This window comes from Symphalangus syndactylus, chromosome 2, assembly GCF_028878055.3.
Source record: "Symphalangus syndactylus isolate Jambi chromosome 2, NHGRI_mSymSyn1-v2.1_pri, whole genome shotgun sequence".
NCBI classification, from domain to species: domain Eukaryota; kingdom Metazoa; phylum Chordata; class Mammalia; order Primates; family Hylobatidae; genus Symphalangus; species Symphalangus syndactylus.
Genome location: NC_072424.2, coordinates 92112862 through 92131981, shown reverse-complemented (window position 1 = coordinate 92131981; position 19120 = coordinate 92112862). Strand labels below are relative to the sequence as shown.

General features: G+C 36.1%; 1 protein-coding gene across 3 annotated transcripts in view; it reads left to right on the top strand.

Annotated features, from left to right (window-relative positions):
* Window positions 1-19120, top strand: part of HS3ST5 (heparan sulfate-glucosamine 3-sulfotransferase 5) — a 295903-nt gene that overhangs the window by 99386 nt on the left and 177397 nt on the right. For all 3 annotated transcript variants that reach the window (XM_055261888.2, XM_063620162.1, XM_063620152.1), the window contains exon 2: window positions 16530-16723. The gene's annotated coding sequence lies outside the window, so the exon portion shown is untranslated. The remainder of the gene's footprint in view (window positions 1-16529; window positions 16724-19120) is intronic.

The following is a 19120-nucleotide window of genomic DNA, read 5'->3' as shown; positions in this document are numbered from 1 at the left end:
TATGTCAGAAGCATGATGCTGTATGGGAACTTTCCAATTTCCAAAATAGCATATTTATCTTTTTAATCTAACTTTCTTCTTGTATTTGTTCTGTGCAGTCTTAGGCGAGATGCTGCCTACATAGCATCAGCTATTCATTTCATGTTGTAATTGCAAACTGTAGATATGTAATTACCGATGCTTTTTCAATATAGATCTTCTACACTGAATAGTATCTGAAACCTAGATGCCACCTTGTGATTCACTGGTTGTATTGCTAATTAAAGCTGGAATTCTATAAGTTCCTAGTCAGTTTCCATACAGTAACAATGTATGTTTTCAAATTTTACTACTGAAGGTAATATGTTATCATGAGATCAAAATACTATTTTGATTGTGGGTATACATCTGCTGTCTCCTCCTTGAAGTAAACTTAAGATAATAATGGAAGCAAATGTAAGGTGATCTTTCAACCTTTTAATTTAAAAGCCCACATAAGTGGTCACTTCTTTATTGGCAGAGTTTCCCAGCATTTGAGTTCTCTCTACCTGGGGAAGCTCCTTATCGGTTATAGATTGTAAGGAACAGATTTTTTCTTTTTTTGGCCTTCCACAAAAATAACTATAAGGGAAACAGAGATGTCTTTGTCAATTAGCAACTGCTTAAGTAGTCAGCTGCAGCTACTAACTTTGGAGCACAGCTTGAAGGTACAGATACAGGGACAGTGACTTTAGGCCAAACCTTGAATTTTCATAAAGAAAACATCATGCTCAAATATTTCACCTAACATTTATGTCTAAAAAATGAGCTAGATATTTAACGTTCACCATATTATTTAATCCTGAGAAGAACCTATGAAATACATTATTTTCTCCGTGCTATAAATGAAGAAAATGAGCCTCGGAATGGTTTAGTTAACTGTCCAGTTACACAGCTAGTAAGTGATATGGGCAGTGAGTAACCTTATAGGTCCTGGGCATTCTGTCCACTCTAGCCACCATGCCATCACTTCGTTCCATATTAAATTTTTTTGTACAAAATCATTACCATAAAGCTGCGATCCACAGACACCAATCTAAGAGAGATGGTATTGCTAAAAAATAATAGTGAATTAAATTAACTCAAGTTTTCTACCTACAGTTTCCAGTCTTGTAAAGGGAATTCAGACAGCAAAACCTGCAGAAATGTTTGTTAAAACCTTCTTTCCTTCTCTATCCCTGCTCTCTATAACCTCACTTTATCTGAGTCCTCTCACTTAAAACCCTTTCACAAACTCCTCTGTCCCTGTTGGAGCTTTTCTGTCTTCTACAAAAGGACAGCATTCTCCTCATCTTACCCTCTACTGTTCTACCTATAATTCCATTTCTGTCTCATTCTCACTATTTTAATTTGGCATCACAAAAGCCCAAAGAATCAGGCAGTAGAAGGACCCTCCTAGCAGTGTACTGGGGACAGCATAGGGGAATGACCAAAGTGGGCAAAGCCAGTACCCTCTTCAGTAGTCAGTGTAATAAGACAAACCTGGGAGTTGAACAACACAAGTCACATGGTCAAATACAAAGAAAAAGGGTGGAGAAAGACATCCCACCTTCTTATTGGGTCAAACTAAAAGGCACATAGCAGTGGACATGGATATTGAAAGACGTAAAGAATTGGGGACATATGTCAACAGCTTTCCCTCAACAACAACAACAACAACAACAACAAAATCTAGGAACATCTACATCTGGATTTAACAAATCCAGCACTTGCTTGGAAAAGTAAGAACTGTGCTGTGCTGTTCAATTCCACTTAAGTCCTAGAATCTCTGCTGCTGCTTACTTAAAAAACCACCATGATAACCAATGAGTTATACTTGTAGGTTGAATTTGCCCAGCTCTTACTATAGTATCTTCCCTAGTTCTCATATGTGTCATGGTGGCCAAAAATATTTTATTTAAGAAGTCAGAGAAGGGGAGATTTTTAATTATGATGCTGAGATCTCCTATACTGTCCACTCAGTTCAGTTCTGATGATTTCACTTCTACATCATTTAGGTATTTTGAATAAAGGCAGGATAATAAACACAAAATCTCAGCAACATACAATAATATGCATTTATCTAGCTCATGGGTCTGTGGGCCACTTGGAGTGGGCTAATCTAGGCTGGGATGGGCTGGGGAGTTATGATGATCTTAGCTGGTTTGCTTCTGTGTATGAGATCAGCTAGGGATAGGCTGGACTCCACTGGGGCAGTTTAGTTTTGCTCTACATATCTCTCATCCTCCTTCTTGGATAAGCCAGTTAACCCAGACAGGTTCTCACAGTAGTGAAAGTGCTAGAGGGCAAATTCAATAGTGCAAGCATTGCCCAAGCCTTTGGTCACATCATGCTCACTAATGTGAGCAACACAAGTTGAACAACACAAGTCACATGGTCAAATCCAAAGAAAAAGGGTAGAGAAAGACATCCCACCTTCTTATTAGGTCAAACTAAAAGGCACATAGCAGTGGTCATGGATAATGGAAGAGGTAAAGAATTGAGGACATTGATAAAGTCTACCAGCATTGATTTATTTTTCTTGAGTATCCTCCTCTCAAAAGTTATATAGTATACATTTAGGTAGTGTCAGCTCTAGATGCAGGTACCATCCATTCACTTATTCATTATTCATTTAACACATAATAATAATTTTTTACACAAGTGCTGTTTAATAGAAATGCATCATGAGTCACATGGAATTTTAAGATTTCTAATGCCACATTTAGAAAAGGTAGAAAGAAACTGATAAAATTAAATTTAATAATATACTTAAATAAATCTAAAATATTATTATTTCAATATGTAATCAATATGAAAGTCATTAATAAGACATTCTTTTTCCCTACTGTCCTAAAAATTCAATCAGATCCAACACCTCTCAGTTTGCACTAGTCACATTTCAAGTGCTGAACCAAAAACAGCTAGTAACTATTGTATTAGTGAAATTACAGACTACGAATTGAACTTGGTGCTGAAGATACCTGACACTTGCCCTATGGATAGTACAGTCTAGACATAAAGACATAAAAGAATGACCCAAAGCAGTAAACAATTGTTGCTGATGTTGTGATGGAACCAAACAGGATGGTACTATGGAGAATGACAGAAGGAGAATTAATTTAAATTTCATAGTCATTATATACCTTTCTTAGAAGTTCACATCTTAATGAAGATCTTTGGGAAGATTTTTGTGTTTACATCTCTTAGATCTTGTCATGCCACTGTGCAGCATCACTTCTTATTCTAACAGTTCTCTATTACACACCCCCACCACAAAACTCATCAAATTTTCCAATCTCCTAGCCTGGTTTAGTTGGAGACATTTCAACATACCTTTTCAAAATCTCTTATAAAAAGCCATCACTATGCTCCTAAGTCTGGAAACGAAGATGCAGTTTGTTGCAAAACCAATATAGCAAAGGGATATTACCTGAGATCTTATTACCAAGTGGATAAATTTCCTCATTATGACTTTGCCTGATAAGAGCCCAACATTTTATAATAAAAAAATTGAATGGAAAAGTTGTTTTTCTCTGTGTTTATCTGCTTTATAAAAAATGTGAGTGGTAATAGAGAAAATACATAATGAACGTAGATAAAAGGGAGAACATTGCTTCAGAAGTAGTACAAGGACTAACAGAAGCAGAGAATGGAAAAGGTGTGAGAAAAAAAGGAAACATTAACCATATTAATCTGTTCTTAACCTGATTAAACTTGGAACTGCCCAAGAGAAAGTTTTGACTTTTCCATGCTAAACTATCCAAGCAGCGTTTATCAAAGAGGGTAATTTTACTAAAGCAATTATTGTCTATTGAATTTGAAAGCATCCTGGCAAGAATAGGGAGATAAGATATTTCTTTGTATTACATTTAAAAAAACCTGATTTTTCTTTAAATATATAAACATAGCTTGAAGAACTGAAAGAGCTTTCTTTTAAAAGGTATGAATCACCTTGTGATTTCTTTTTTTAATCCTGTTCAGTTTATTACCTGCCTTTTCATTAGTGAGTCATTGCTTTGATTGTGTAACCCATTGATATCAAAACTACCTTGCTCGGTGTCCTCATGCTTCATTGTTCCTTAGGCAAAATGGCAGGTCCCGGGGATGGCATTTGGAATAACACTGTCAGCGAACCCAAAGCCTGTTTGACTTTTATTTCTGGTGTGATCAATACTCATATCTAAATAGCAAACAGTTTAAGTAGTTTTGGGGTGATATGATACAAAAAGCAGCATACTGAATTTTAAGCTCCTACATGCTGTTTTCACAAGATATTGCTGAAAACTACAGTTATGGCTCTGTGTTTTCATACTAGACACTTTAGAAAATGAGTTTAATTACATAGAGAAGAGAGTCCAGATTACATGGTGAGCTTTTTTACACTTTAAATTACAAAAATATATTTGTGCATCTACTCCAGTTTTTCATGAAGGATTTACATCAGAACAGCAACACCAGCCTCGTGTTTAGCAACAAAGGACCACTTCGAGTTAACCCTTCCAAATAATATTTTTTTTTTCCACCAGTGGATAAATACCAGATAGCTGCTCTCCTCTCCTTCCACATACTACATCTGACATTCTGGATTTTAACATTGAGACGTTTTGGGTCATTTCATTTCGTTGAGATATTTTTAGATGGGATTAAAAACAAATTGAAAAGAGTCAAGCAGTGGTACAGCTAATGACAAACCAGTGCTTTATGAATTGGTGCTTTATGAATGAAAAGCAGCTGTAATAGGGAGGCCATGATGAAGGCTGAAAACTACCACCACTACTACCACCACCCTTTGCCCCAGGTCAGGAAGCGTGCAGGGGACTTTGATTAAAGTTATAGAATGGGAAGTTTGGCAACAGAGACATCATCATTGACTCAGAGACAGAGAATGCTCCTGTGAAAAGGGAGAGCCTTCGTTAAATAGTAGTTAAAGTCACTTAGTAAAGACTAAAAAGATTGCCGGTGTAATAGAGAGTAAGCGTGTGTGTGTGTGTGTGTGTGTGTGTGCTGAAGCTCAAGAATTGACGTAAAACAATTTAAGCTGAATTCAGTGATGAGATTTGTGCTGAAGCTCAAGAATTGACGTAAAACAATTTAAGCTGAATTCAGTGATGAGCTTTGTGCTTGCAAAGTATCTAAGAATCTTTATATTCCCATGGCTTAGAACAAGGAAGTTATGCTATACGTTTTTCTTGGATGAACAAATGCATGAATGTTCCTAATTAAACAAATTTTAATTGATGCTGACCCAGAGAATATAGTTCACCTATTTCTGGATATTAAGCCCCTCCAAACAGAAAGGGGGATCTCAGAATTAGGCAGTCTTTCAGATACAGCTCTCAGCATCCTGTCTGTGGGGATTTCACCTGTCCCTGCTGCAGTGTCTCATAGACCAGATGGAGGCCAACTGCATCCAACTGCCGAAAACGAGGCTTGAGTTAAGTCTAGGTAGCAAAACATGTCTGTAGTTCTCATCTCCTAGTTTCAAACGCAACTCTTGCCTCCTAACTGTGGCTGAACAGAAAAGTACAAAAGAGAGGAGTCAGAGGTCTAACCCTTGTATGCTTATTGTTTACCTCATACATCTTTCCCTCCGCAAGGAAACCCCATCACAATTTCAAGATTAGGGGCAGGGCCACTTTTAGCCCCATTTGGCGCTTTTGTGCAAATTGTTAAAACGTATCTCTCCCTCCTGGTGGATGCAGCTCATATCAGGGTGATGGATGCTTCGAGCTGCTGAAAAATCATCCTCTCCACTAGGTACCCTGGTACATGAACAGGCCTGTTTCTATGCCTCTTGCTAACTGAAAATTAATGATAACAGAATCCAAATCAAGGAGGATATTTTTATGTGTATAATGAGATTAAACAACTTTGCAAATTGAAGTCACTCAAGGAAGTGTAAAAGCTCACAAATTTGAAGTTTATACTTGAAAGCTTGCCTGTGATTTTTAAAAATCATCTTAATTTAATCTCTGATTATCTTTAGCATTTCTTTATGTCCAATATACGGAGTGCTTAGAAAAGTATGATCTGTCTTTGGAGAGCTCTCAAGCCTAACAGTGGAGAAAGTAAAAAATATTTAGAAACGGAAATGCACAAGGGATAATTACTAATTTGAAACTGACAACAAACCTAGATTTTATATATTATTCAGCTAAACAGTGGTACAGGGGAGCACTGGCAGAGCATAGAGTTGAAAAACAACATTATGTAGAATAACCTATTAATATGGTGGTGGGGGCTGTGGGGAACAAACTTGGTCCTTTCTCTTTTCTTCAGGGTACAGGTCTATAATATTCAACCTTGTCTATTATCCATCTCGCAAAATGAGTAGTTGGTGACATCTCAGGATATTTAGTCATAAAATGCAAAGTACTAGACCAGCCCTCTCCCAATGATTCCTTTACACTTTCTTAAACCTTCTTTTTTCTATTACATATTGGGTACAATGTTTACTATTCAGGTGATGGGTATACTAGAAGCCCACACCCTACCATTATGCAATATATCCATGTAGCAAATCTGTACGTGTACATCCTGAATCTATAACAAAAAAAGAATCTTTTTAAAGACACACAAAAATATTTTTTTCCTATTCTTCATTTTAACTTATCACATATTGGTAAAGTGATCCTCTAGCCAAGTAAGCAAACTATGCCACAGCCAATCGTCTACACTGATGCTCTTTCCTTTGGCCAAACCACCAGAAGTTCTGCTGGGCTGAGTTTGTGTGGTCCATAGAGACACTATTGAGCAATTTCTGGACCTTTCTGTAGAAAAGCAAGCGCCACCAACTGTTTCCTAAGAAAGCTCTTTTCCAATAATTCGATAGACATAAGGTCTACATTTACTCATGGGAGAGTTTTAGTCATTTAATAAATAATCATCAAGCAGCGTCTTCAGTAAAATAAATCTTTGTCTCCTTTAAGCAGACTAAGTCTCAACATTTCTGTAGCAGTCAACTTTGTGTTCCCACTATCATGATTATCTTTTTGTATTTTGTATATTTAAAGTAGATGAATTTTTAAAAGCTTATGATTCTAAATTGCTATGTGTAAATAAGCACCTAATAACATTTTAATTAAATATTGATGCGGATACAAAATTGCTTTTAGAAAGTGTATATTCTGACAGTGATTATATTTTATTTCTCTGCTTCTCTTTCCTCTACCAATCTTCTTTATTAATACTTTATCTAATTTGCACAAAAGGTATTGTGATTTTCATTAAAAATATAGACCTTACTTACGTAGAAAACTACTATTAGATTCTAAATGAGAATCCAGATTAATGAACAAACTTTGCCTGTTTCTTTATGTGTCTGTTAAGGAACTTTTCCCAGAAATTCCAGAATCATACACTCTTAGGCACTAAAGGTGCTTGGAGGACATGTATTCAGTGACTCTCAGCTCAGGTTGCATATTAAAATCACATGGGGAACTTCGGAGGCTCAGTTTCTCCACCCCAGACCAGTTGAACCAGAATCTGTGAGGATGGGGACTGGGCACTGGTATTTCTTTACACCCAGGTATAGTCTAAAGTGCAGCCAAAGTTTAAAAACCTCTGGTTTAATCCAACCGCTTTTTATATGAATAGACAAAATAAAAATTGAGGAGGAAGAAATAACTTATCTCAGGCCATAGTAGAGCCTAGATTAGAAGCCACATCACCTAGCCTCAGTTAAGAGCTATATTCATTAAAAAAAAAAAAAAAAACAGCACTTGTATCTTGTTGTATTTTTGACTTATTTGAACTTTCCCTTGGTATTAACATTAACAGAAGAATTCCGTTTCTTAACTTTCCTGTGAAATGGATTTTTTTGTCAACTAGAGAAATGATGCTGTGCGATAGTATAAATTAACACATGGATGTTCTACATTTCCCAGTATTATTTACCTCCTTGCCTTTCATCAAAAATACATTAGTCTTTGATTGTTGTAAAGAGTTTCAAAACATATTTATAACTTTCATTTTATGTAAGTCAAGAAGATGTCGCAAATCATTTTAGCATATGTAGACTCATTTTTAAAGTCATCATAAAATGTATGGATAGCTCACTTTCAGTGTAACATTCTGAGAAAGTGGAACTGATAACATAGGCCCAGCATCGGCAGTACTGAAGATGTAGATAGTTCAACATTTTCCAGTTCTTTGACATCTATCTTTTCTGTATGTTTATGTCTATTGAGCTTATCAAAGTCTAAAATATTTCAATACAGCATACAATTGCATTACCGATTGTTACATGGCATAGGTTTTATCTTGTGGAGAGATGGAAAAGCGTATCTAAATGCATCATGCCTATGCTCAGAAGTAATGCAAATCTTCTGTCATGCTGGTACCAGAAATAAATGAAAACGATAGTAGATAAAGACCAGAAGTATTTTTCTCTTTTGCGCACACGCAAAATATTGTGTATAGTGATCATCATCATGCTTTAAGCATCCACTATAAGCCAAACATTCTATTATCAGCAGAGAAATGTACCTGCAACAGACTCCTCCCCTCTAAAAGCAGCACAGAAAAATTCAGCTGTTATTAATCAAAAACAAAATAAACAAGTGTACTTTAAAGGAGTTGGGAGTGAAGAAGAAACATTTAAATGAGAAAAAAACTTATAAGTGTGAGGATATTCTGTGAATTATGAGTAAAGCTATATACATTCACTCAATTTTCAGCCTATTACAATTATTCAATAAAGATATATTTACCTAATTGGATAGTTGACTTGAGTGTACCTATGTATAAGTTGATGTTACCTTATGTGAGTTGCATATGATTTGTACTAATTATCACTATAGTACAAAACATAAAGAAATTCATAAATGGCAGATGTCTTAATGATCACTTTTTGGAAGACTTGAAAAAAATGCCCATAGTAGGACCACAGAGTGAGGAAGATCAGGGTGTTGAAAAAAGTAGACCAGGTGGCTCTCTATGATGAACCCCATAATAAATCTGCCCTTGCGGAAGGTACCACAGTTTAGGGTACAGATGTCTGAATTATCAACCTGAGAGTCTGGCTCAAGGAGGCACTCTCATTCTGGTCAGACTCATTAGGAGTTGAAGTTTCTGAACTGCAAGGTTGATTCATGAATGGGGACCACTCCTGACCACTACTGTTCCCAAAACATTGGTGTTCTTTGTGTCCCCTACCTGGACCACCTTTTCTGTCCTGTGAACTGATCAGTGAACATGGATGATTGCAAGGGATACACCATCCAGACAAAGAGAAATTTGTGGAATCATCTGAATGAGTGACTTCTGCCATTACCTGGAGGGTGTAGGATCCTAATCAACATGATCCATTTCTGATTCCTGGATTTTCTCGTCTTTCTCAAAGCTGGTGGTGTTCAAACCATTTTCCAAAGACTCCAGGATTCCATGTAAGAATTGTTTTGTGGGAGGTGGATCCTCTTAAGAAGAAAAAAAATTCCAAAATTTTGAGTGCTACTCTCATCTAGCCCTCCCCTCCCTGTATTAACAATTTTAGCTTCTCTAATCATATTCTAGTTCTGTATCCTTGTAATGACATTCTTTTTAGATCTCTTTAATGGAGTATTGGGAGTTCTCAGACTCTTCTGTCACTCATTTGTTGAGAAAATCACAGAAAGCTGATCATCTAGGGGTTACAATGTACGTGTATTTTTTTTTACTTGTTTAGTTCTTATACAATATTATTTCTTTTGTTTCTTTGGGAAATTTTTTAAATTATGAGGAATAATTTTACTTTGTATTAATAGGAGCTATCATAGGGTATTCTAAATCTTTGAACTAGAGATTAATTTAAAAAGCTTTTTACCATTTTATGCAATATTGGAGGAATATCTGCATGAAGTATATATAAATGAGCAATCTCATACTCTTAGAAGAATTTTTGTTTGTTTTGGGAGTTTTTGTTGTTTGTTTTGTTTTGTTGAGACAGAGCTCTGCTCTGTCACCCAGGCTAGAGTGCAGTGGTGCAGTCTCAGCTCACTGCAACCTCTGTCTCCCAGGTTCAAGCGATTCTCCTGCCTCAGTCTCTGGAGTAGCTGGGACTACAGGTGCGTACCACCACACCCGGCTAATTTTTATATTTTTAGTAGAGACAGGGTTTCACCATGTTGACCAGGCTGGTCTTGAACTCCTGACCTCAGGTGATCTGCCCACCTCAGTTTAGCCACCCCACTCGGCCCCAGGAAAATAATTTTTAAAGAAATATAAAAGGTTTGTGCTATAATTTTAGAACATATATCAATTTTCATGCAGGGAATAAACACAATTTTGTCAAAAGATTCAGAAATTATTAAATAAAACAAAAAAGTTTCGCAAGTGAAATATCCTACACATGAAAATTCATTTTTTCCCGCAAGTACAGAAAAGAAGCATGTCGGAAAAGGCAGAGCATAAGAAGCTATTCTTCCATCATTCCGTTAATCTTATTTTTTATTTATATACAGAAGAGCAAAATAAAGAGTGCAGCTTCAACCTACCCCTTGGAGTTTATGTTTCAGGAAAAATGAAATCATGACTGACACTTTGGTGGAATTTCTTATTAAATCATGATTCACTAGTTTCCTAAAATATCTTTTAGTACCCTAGGGGAAAAGTGTAAAATAGCCTGCTCTCGGGTTTTTAAGAGAACTATGTGTAGTCATTCTCAAAATGCATTTCATGCAAAAGGGCTCTTTTTCTTTTCTTTTTCATATATATAATTTTAATTTTACTAATATCCTAACAGATTTAATACCCTGTGAAAACTACAAGGTATTTATAACTGAATAACTGGTATATAGAAACCCAGAGGCAATTACTTCTTGTATAACTATGCCTTAGGCAAACTTCAAGTTGTTTTTTAGAGCCAGAAGTTTAAGCCTACTCAGGAATTTTATTCAGGCACAAAATTTGCATTGTCTACCCTTACATTTCCTGCCTCTCTTCCTTTTGTATCTCTTCAATCCTAATTCTACCTACCATTCTCCAACTTGGAAAACATTATCTGGCTACAGCTAACACTGTTAGAAGACCTGGAGAAGCAGGTATCCCTGTGTCCTCCTGTTTAACAAAATACATTCCCAGCCCAACTGTTTTCATTGCTTTTATGTTCCCTATGCATGTTTTCAATTTACGCTACTCTGGGAAATATTTCTCTTATTTGGGGTGATATTAGTATATAAAATAGGCTAGAATTTCATACCTACTTTTGAATCTGTGAAGATTCTTTTGTTCTTTTCAGGTAAATATCCACTAACTAGGAATTAATTTGCACTTGGGGTAACTGTTTTCCAAAATAATCAGTCTCTAACTCAAAAGACTTCAGCTCTTAGTTATTAAATGTATTTTTTTCTATTTTTCAGGGATAAATGATGTCTAAAGAGAAATATAAAATATTTGAAAATATGACCATGAAAATAGCAAACATGCTATTTTACAAACATGTTTGTCCATAGAACTCAAGGTTTAGCTGAGGGTTTTTCTTGTCATGTAGAAAAGCAGCTTCTTTATAATTAATCTGTGTAAATTCTGTAGAATTCTGATCAGACACAAATTGTCTATTTTTTACTACTTTTTTTGGCACAGTAATGATATATTTCTTCTGGGTCATTTCTAATCTTACAGAAAAGTGGTAATCTAGCCATTGTGAGAGAGAGAATCTACTTCAACCTTTTGAAAAATATTCAGAGTTGGCCGGGCGCGGTGGCTCAAGCCTGTAATCCCAGCACTTTGGGAGGCCGAGGCGGGTGGATCACGAGGTCAGGAGATCGAGACCATCCTGGCTAACACGGTGAAACCCCGTCTCTACTAAAAATACAAAAAATTAGCCGGACGTGTTGGCGGGCGCCTGTAGTCTCAGCTACTCGGGAGGCTGAGGCAGGAAAATGGCGTGAACCCGGGAGGCGGAGCTTGCAGTGAGCTGAGATCGCGCCATTGCACTCCAGCCTGGGGGGACAGAGCAAGACTCCGTCTCAAAAAAACAACAACAAAAAAATTCAGAGTTGAATTATTAATATTGAACCCATACTATTTGCATGGCATTCTGTTATAGGGTATGAAGTAATGTAAGACATATCCTTATCTTCAATATACTTATAAGTAATTCAGACAATAACGTATAAAGGAAAATTTTTTAACACAAGGTGCTTCGTGATTTAAGAGTTACTGCAAAGTAATTGTTCATTCATTCAACAAATATTTATTGAGTGCCTACTATATATTAAAGACTGCTGAATGTTGCGTATCTAAAAATGAAAAAAAAAAGAGTGTCTGTCATCTAGGGAGATGAGGCTAGAGAGTTAGACAGGGATCAGGTGATATGAGGTCACAGTAAAGTGTTATCTTTCTTTAGCCTGAGAACAGTGGAAAGGTATTAAAAGTTTTTATACAAGGGATTGGCACGATTAATTGTGTTTTTTTAAAAAATCACTCTAGATGCCATGTGGAAAATATACTGGAGGGAAACAGACAAGGTTATGATGGTGGTAGAGGAGGAGAAAAAGAACAGGAGGATACACCGAGAAAAGTAGTGAAGTAGGTTTGAAAATTATTTAGGAAGTAAAATCAAAAGGATCTGATGATTAGATAATGAACCTAAAGAAGAAAAGAAGGATCAAATCTACTCTGATTCCTTTTTAAAGGGTTGAAGACTTGGGATTTTGACTTATTCAACTGATGACTGATGGGCTGTTTACAAAAAGAGAACACTGGATGAAGGCTGTTTTAAGAGGAAGGTTTTTATGGATTTAGTTATAAACATACTCAGTTTGGAGAGTCTTCAAAACGTTGAAGTTGACATGTCAACTATTCAATTAGAAATAAAATATGGGCCAAGCACGGTGGCTTATGTCTGTAATCCCGGCACTTTGGGAGGCTGAGGGGGGTGGATTGCTTGAGCCCAGGAGTTTGAGACTAGCCTGTGCAACATAGGGAAACTTCAATAAATAAATAAATATGGAAATAGGGGGAAAATGTTAAGCTAAAGATAAAATTTGAGAATCATCACCAAATGATTGGTCATAGACCTTCATGAGCTTTCTTATTAGTATATACAGTGGACAATAAAGTGGTTTCAATTTAGGATTCTCTCATTATGAATTAGAAGAATCTGGAAAGGTTTAATGGGGGAGGTGAGCTGAATCATGAAAAAAATATAGAATATGGATAATACAAGAGATGAGTAAAATGAATGAAATTGGCAGGCACACAATAAAAATAGAAATAAATAGATAGAAAAGATATTTTTAATTGAAAGTAATGGAAATACTAAGCCAAAGTGGCTTAATCAAAAAAGGAATCCCTAGATTCACATATAACTGAAATGTTTAGGGTATTCCTACTGCAAGCAAATCTCTCTCCAAGAGTGAAACAATAGTCTCAGAACCCAGTTCTTCTTTTTCTGTTTCTCAGCTCTGTTTCCTTGTTGTTCACTTAATTTCATGCAGGTTTTCCTCTCATGATCCCAAGATGGCTGCCAGTAGTTCCAGAGGCTGTATTTTACATGCTTATGTCCAATAAGAAAAACAGAGCTTTTTTTTTTTTAATAGAATAGGGCAACCAAAGCCTATTTAATAGAATAGGGCAACCAAAGTCAAATGGAGACCGATTGACCTAATAAGGTTGTGTGCTCATTCCTATCATTGCAGGAAGAGGTTGAGATACATTGATTATCTTAAAAAAATTAGAGTGCAACTTTGGAGTGGGGAAAATCCACCCAACAAACCACCTAGAGGGTTCAGAAAGGGATAGGAAATCTGGAAGCTTTCATATTATTGGGAGAATTAAATGCCAGGTTAAGGAACTTGGACTTTGTATTAGACTATTCTTGCATTGCTATAAAGAAATACCAGAGACTGGGTAACTTATAAAGAAGAGAGGCTTAACTGGTTCATAGTTCTTCAGGCTTTTCCAGAAGCATGGTGCTGGCATCTGCTTGGCTTCTAGGGAGGCCTCAGGAAGCTTACAGTCACGGCGGAAGGCAAAGGGGAGCAGGCACATCACCTGGTGAAAGCAGGAGCAACCTTTTTAAAAGCTTGAAGATCTTGGTTTTTGGCTTATTCAGCTGATGACTGATGGTGCTATTTACAAAATGAGAGCACTGGAAGAAGGCTGTGTTTAAGAGGAAGGTTTTTATGGATTCAGTTATAAACCCATAAAAGATGCCACACACTTTTAAATGACCATACCTCATGAGAACTATCACAAGAACAGTACCAAGGGGATGGTGCTAAACCATTTATGAGAAACCCACCCCCATGATCCAGTCACCTCCCACCAGGCCCCACCTCCAACATTAGGGATTACAGTTCACCGTAGGATTTGGGCAGGAACAAATATACAAACTACATCAAACTTAATTCAATAGACAAAGTGAGCTCTTTTGTTTTGAAGAGAATAGGGATCCAATGAGATCAGTGCTTTAAGAAGTAAGTCTTAGGGGCCGGGCAAGGTGGCTCGAGCCTGTAATCCTAGCACTTTGGGAGGCTGAGGCAGGCGGAACATGAGGTCAGGAGTTTGAAACCAGCCTGGCCAACATGGTGAAACCGTGTCTCTACTAAAAATACAAAAAAAATTAGCCGAGTGTGGTGGTGTGTGCCTGTAATCCCAGCTACTCGGGAGGCTGAGGCAGGAGAATCACTTGAACCCAGAAGACGGGGGGTTGCAGTGAGCTGAGACCATGCCATTGCACTCCAGCCTGGGGTGGGACTCAGTCTCAAAAAAAAAAAAAAAAAAAAAAGAAGTAAGTCTTAAGGCAATTACAGAGCATACTATAGCATCTAAGAAAAAAGAAAAAGAGAAATCTGTTAAAGAGTCTCTGCCAATAGTTTAGGAAAAAGATGGTGAAAGCCTGAACTGTAGTTAATGAAGAAATATTTATGAAAGGAAGATAGTAGTGAAGTGCTAAATGTGAAAAATATTTCAGTAAAAAAGAATCCACAGGACTTCATGAGATAAGAATAATGAACTTTGAGGTGAAACTTCAGTCTCTCACTGAGATTTTGAGTAATGTCATAGCTTTGTCACCGAGGCAAAGATGAAAGTCTTCCTTTTTCCTGCTATAATACTGGACCCTCTTCTTCCAAACCAAGCCCTGCGCTAGGCTTTCCATTCCATTCCATTCCATTCTGGTTTAATTCATTACCATCATCTCCTGTCCCATTATTCCCCACATGCCCAACTCTCCTAGGAGTCCAAAAAAAAAAAAAAAAAAAAAAGGCAAGTTCCAACCTCTGTCAGAATGAAGGCTGTTCTTGACTCTACATCATGAAACCTTCTCCTTATTGGAGTTAAACAGTAGCTATCATTGCAACCGTTTCAGTGGCACTTACTTTTTAACACATTTTTTGTACATTTCGTCAACCAGAAATGCCTCTATCAGCAAGAAACCGACAACTGAATGCTTTACACAGGTAGGATTTCAGGGAAAGCCGTTAGTGCTGTTGGTTAAGCTGCTCATCCTTCACAGGCCCTGTATCTTTGTGTTTCTCTGGACTTCCATTGTCTTTTACATCATGGGGACAAGACAGCTGCTCTATCCCCAAAGCATCATGTGGTCATTCAAGGCAAGCAAATGTGTGAAAGAGAGAAGAGAAGCAGGAATCCGTTTATCAATAAAGCAATATTCTGGCAGGATTTCTTACCCAGCATACTTCTTATAGCTTATGAGCCCAAATGGGGAGCCAAAATGGGGTCACATAACCACTCTTAGCAGTAAGGAAGAATCAGAAAGTGAACACTTGATTTTCTGTTCTCTATTTGTGAGATGTATAGCAAGAAAGAAGAGAGTTGGGCACGGTGGTTGGCCGAGCAATAGAATCTTCTCTGAGAACTATTGTTATACAGTGTACTCTGGGTTTGCATGTGTGTATGCTCTTGTCATCTTAGTTTTGACCTTGTATTTATCTGTACATTCCATTTCCTCTGTTCTTTAGGAGACTACTTGCATGGTTGATTACCAATTTTAAAAATATATGTTTTCTTCTTTTTTTCTATCAACCACTACCAACTTCTGCTTAACTCATCCAACAAAGATTCTAGAATTTTGAATAGGCAACACATTTTGACTAAAAAGAATATTTTCTTGTTTATACCTAATTATCTTGGCAAGTACTACCCATGCGAAAGGAAATATAGCAAAATTACCAGATGATTCCATGGGGATTTAGTTAAAGTATCCCATTTTATCTTTTATGGGGGTGATAGAGCCTCATGTAAAGAAATATTTCCAAGAGACCTCATCAACCTGATTTAGAAATTCAGCTGAAAAATGTAGCACCTGCATATCAAAAATAAAATTAGTAATGATATCACTTGATGCAATGTGTAGAAAAAAATAGTCAATTAAAGCAGTAGGAATTCAACCAGAATGCTCTGCAGGCAGCATCATGTAATTCTGACTTCACAATGACATGAAATTTTAAATGACAACTGTGCTAAATCAGGGAGCAGTAAACCCAGGCCGAGTTTAAATTTAGTAACACTGAAAATAACTTTCTCCATAGCAGATTCTCTATGAATTACAGGTGACCGACCACTTCTTTTTCTGTTCTGTTTAGAGATAATCAGATACTCACTGTCTTCAGCATTGGTGTCTTCTATTCTCAACGGCATTTCTGGTGGCCACCCCAGGAGTCTCCTTGACCTGTTTTAAAACCCTTGGAAATTAAGGAGAGAATCCACCACATATATTCCTTTGAAAGTTTCCACCATATATGTTCAAAAATTGCTGAATGAGCACAAGGATTTGAAGGTAAGTGAATTTAGGGGGTAACACACATATTTGCATAACCCTTAATGGCATCAAAAGTAATTATATATTTTAATAAAATATAAGAAAGAAAAAGAAACTATTAAATGTAAGAAAATTATCCATGTATGTGTAGTTCCACAGCAAAAAGGGGAAATAAATAAAACATAATGTTTAAAAATTGTTTCTGTCATGTAAATGTAAACCCAAGAAGGGCAGAGTAGAAATCTTGATATTTGATAATCAGTATCACATTACAAAGCGTAACATACTGTGGTTCTCAAAGTTTAATGTGCATAGGAGTCACATGAAATTGGGAGGAAGGATCCTTAAAATGCTAATCCCTGGGGATATTTCACAGAAACGTAGATCCACTAGGAATGGGATGTGGAGTAAGAATGTGTATTTTTACATTTACCCACTCACAAGTGATCCTGATGCCTGTGAGTCTGAGGCCTTTGAGAAACACTGAAAGTGACATTCAATACAATCTACTTCCCATTTTCAAACCTTATGCTAAACCTGAGCTTTTATGTTGGTTGTCTCCTACAGTCATAAGAATAAATAAGGAAGGGGTAATTTTGTTACAGAAGTGCTAAATTGATACTCCCTCTTTGAATCCCCTAATTTGAGTTACTCCTTTTTAAAGTTCAGTATGATGAGCTAATTCCCAGGTGTCACTATCTCTCTTTCAGAGTGATAGCCCTGTGGTTGCTCTCTGTAGCTATTGTTATGTTTCGTGTAATGTTTCAATTATTTAGATATTTAGGGTTATTGTATCTAATTATAAAAGAAATTTCTAAAAGATGAAAATAATGAGTTCTTACTAGGTTTGGCTAAGTATTTCTCAATTTTGAGGATTGTATCTTTTTCTCTTCATTTTGAAAGCTCAGCCTTAGATTTTAAAAGAACAAATCTGCTTAATACCCCTTTCCATTACTTTTTTTCTTAGCAAATAAGAACTTATAAATCATGTGATACATTTATGGAAGGTTACATGTACATTTGGTGAATATCACTTTATTGTATTTCTGTTTCCTGTATGTCATTTAGCAACTTCTATAATTTGTAATTTTAAGTTTACAAAAGGTTTTTTTATTCCAGTGAAAGTGTTTAGTGGGGACACATTCAGATCTTAAATTGTGATGATTTTTTAAAGGTTCAATAAGATATTATTTTTATGGTGAAGACTGAAGTTTTTAATCAAAATCCTTTCATTGGATTTCAGGCTTATAGACATTTTTTGTCTCTATTAGTCTTTGTGTACCCTTGTTCACGTTGTGTAGAATTTTTTATCCATAACGTATCAAAAGGCAACAATAAACCTTTCATCAAAAAGAAGTGTGTCTTAATAGTGCCAATTAGCACATATTAGCTATTAGTTTTACATGTAGAGAATTGAATATGGTCATTTGCATAAAATAATGGAGTACTTTTTTCAAGTAATCAAAATTAAAACTTTGCAGTATTGGATTAACTATAATAATGAAGTTTCACATGCACTTGTTATGAGAATTGTGCTCAGTAGTAAGATTGTCATACCTGAACATAGCCTCAAATTTGTAGTTCACAAGTTTATCATTGGATAAAATCTCCAAATAAAATTTCATAAAGCTTTTAGTGTAAATCCTCTGCAATATTTCCATTTCAGAGAAACATACCTTTACTTTTCTCTCTCTTTCTTTCTTTTTTCTTATTACTTACTTTTTCTGGAAAAAGGAAGAGGTAGAGAAAGAATGAATTGTGTCTTGAAGTGAATCATTTTCGTTATCACTGGTGTATTTATCAGACTATGTTTTTAAGTTGCAATTTCTTAAAGAAAACTTACAATGTAGTTTCAGGGAACCTGAGCAAGACAGTCTCAATAAGCAGGAAGCAAAACATGCAACAAAAGAATAAATTACAGAAACTTTATAGAATCATAGAAACATAAAGTTTTGAGCAGAAATGGACTGTTTTGATCTTCTAGTCTGTCCCCTCATGTATAATCACATTTTCTCTTCCAAATCTGCCATATAAAAGTCTAACACAATGAGTAGTAAACAACAATCTGGTTAGGGATGACATCAACAAAGGGAAGTTAAGTGGGTGTTTTTCAATAATGATTTCTTCAGTAAGAAAACTAGGGGGAAATTTTTCCTCCAAGATGAAGATTGAAGATTTATAGATACCTAAGTACTTAAAATTGAATTTAAAATAATTTGTGTCTAATTAGATCAAAATAATTTTTAGATATAATTCTTCATTTGTGGAATATTGTAGTGGTACGAAATTCTCCATGTTTTCTTCTTCATTAAACACTGATAATTTCAAATTATGACAATTAGTTCCTTGGAAAGATTCTTTATTTCTTGTATCAAATAAGACAATGTACTTTCAAGAATTCTCTAACTATAATAG